This window comes from Fukomys damarensis, unplaced genomic scaffold, assembly GCF_012274545.1.
Source record: "Fukomys damarensis isolate Sample0158 unplaced genomic scaffold, DMR_v1.0_HiC HiC_scaffold_9, whole genome shotgun sequence".
NCBI classification, from domain to species: Eukaryota; Metazoa; Chordata; class Mammalia; order Rodentia; family Bathyergidae; genus Fukomys; species Fukomys damarensis.
In genome coordinates, this window is record NW_022900921.1 from 12,778,807 (window position 1) to 12,781,038 (window position 2,232).

At 38.4% G+C, this 2,232-nt stretch overlaps 1 non-coding gene across 1 annotated transcript; it reads left to right on the plus strand.

Moving 5' to 3' along the window:
* The first annotated feature begins 558 nt into the window (after nt 1-558).
* LOC117285419 lies at nt 559-699 on the plus strand. The gene has a single exon (XR_004516453.1). It is a non-coding gene; the product is annotated as a U4 spliceosomal RNA (small nuclear RNA).
* The last annotated feature ends 1,533 nt before the right edge of the window (nt 700-2,232 follow it).

Consider the following 2,232-nt stretch of genomic DNA (forward strand, 5'->3'; position numbering starts at 1 on the left):
ACATTATTAGTATTATATAAACTCAAGAAACCAAAATCCTGGGATATCAGCCTTCACTGCAGGGATATACAGATAAAATGGCATTGCAGGGGCCTTGCTTTTAAAAAAAGAGAATAATCTGACATTACAAGGCAAATGCTTTTAAAACCATTATTACTTACATCTACTTATCTGAGTTGGGTTTTGTTAATACTAGATATATTAGATATATTTTGATTGCAAAAGTAAAAATTCTAAACCACACCAGGCTAAAAGACAAAAGGGATGTTACTGGTTTGGGTAACAGAAGTGCCAAGTAAAAGGTTAGGGAAAGTTCAGCTACATCCAGACACTTCAGAGATGCCATGCAGTCCTGAACACCTCCTCCTCATTCCTCTTGCAGCACTCCGAATTTTTTCTTGTCCATGTGGTGGTGTGACAGCCCCCAGAAACTACAGGGTGACACTCTTCCAACTTCATAGCGTCAGAATGGTCCTCATATATTTATTTGATAATAGATAAATATGTATTTAAACCACAAAAGAACAACTCATTCTTTTAAGTTAAACAGGGGTTTTTAGCTTTGTGCACTGGCAGTATCACAGCCAATGAGGTTTATCTGAAGAGCAATTATTGCTAATTGAAAAAAAAGGGTTGTTTTTTTTTTACCAATTTAATTGGGACTTTTCACAAGATTTTTTTAAGGGTAAGTTTTATACCTTAAAATATTGAAATTCATAAATGTACATGCACCTATAGTGTAAGGGAGTAACAAATGCTTCTCATCCACAGGAGCTAACAATCCCTGACCTTGCTGTGTATGTTTCACTCCTTTGGCTTTTTGCCTAGGACACTTGTGAAGCAAAGGAAAAGCTGGTCATCAGTACTCTAAATCCAAGCTTCCTCCTTGATGTTCATTTGATTTTCCATATGGAGAAATACTGAAGACCCCTGCTGTGGATCCTGATCGCCTGCTTAGTGTTATGATGCTTGGTGAGAGAAAAGACACAGAGAGAGTCAGAGAAAGGGACGGAGAAATGGGACGATCACTGCTTGCTCAACCAAAGGCCCTGAACAGCCAGTGTTGTTGATATTTATTGGTGACACAATCACTGTTAAGTCGGAATAAGGGAGCTATATGTGGTTGCTAGGGGTATGTTGCTGATGCAGGCAAAGCTTGTGAAAGAAGAACAAAGCATTCTTGAGTTAGTCTGGGAACAGAATTTGGGTAAGAGTCACTCTAATCTCAATTGTATCTTATTTCATGTGCTTTGTCAGACTCACTTTTTTAAAAAAGCCAAGTGTGGGATTAACTCTTTACAGCATGCACTGCTTACAGCCTGCTTTGGGCATAATCAATGGAGCGGTCTCCCATAGATAAACAAGGAAAAGAAGTGCCTGTTCCCTAATCACTGAGCATAATTAAGCCAGAAGATTTAGGGGAAAGTTGTTTCGAAACATTATAGTAATATCCCTGTTCGTTCTTTAATAAAATCCTGTTACAGGGCCAGGGATTTAACTCAGTGGTTCCACCACCTGCCTCACAAGCGTGAGGACCCAAGCTTGATCCCCAATGCCAAAAAAAAAAATCCCATACAAATTATCTTTTATTAATTGTATATAAATGTTTGATTAATATGTTTACATAAAATTTAATTATCTCTATATTTGCCTATCTAATCCTTCCTCCGTGCAAAGATTAACTACATTATGGTCCTATTTCTTTATCCCTCCTTATATTAACATCCTTAACCAAGCAAAATTATAATTCCTCTTACTCTGACTGTGGATTTGATTATGTAACTTGCTTTGCCAACAGTATGTTGAGAAAAGACACAAACAAAGGCTTAAAAAGCACTGGCACAATTGGGCTTGCTCCTCTTGCTCCTCACCTGCACTATGAATATGTGTCTGAGATAGCCTATTGGAGGAGGATAAATGTGGAACAGAGCCAAGTTCACAGATCAGTCACCCAGGTAGTCACATAGACCAACCAAGTCAGCCAAATTCTATACACATTATTGCCAATTATTTGAGGGTTCTTTTGCTCAATTCAGACAGAAATCATGAATTGTCAAAGTGCAGCTCTGCTAGCAGCCCCACTGCCACCAGTGGACACCAGTTAGTGTCAAATGTTGTCAGTTGACACTGCCAGTTTCTGGTCTCTGCCACTGATCTTCTCTTTAGAACTAACAGCCTCTAGCATTTATAGTTTTTTTCTTTTACATTAACTGCTCTGTCATCACTACTCAA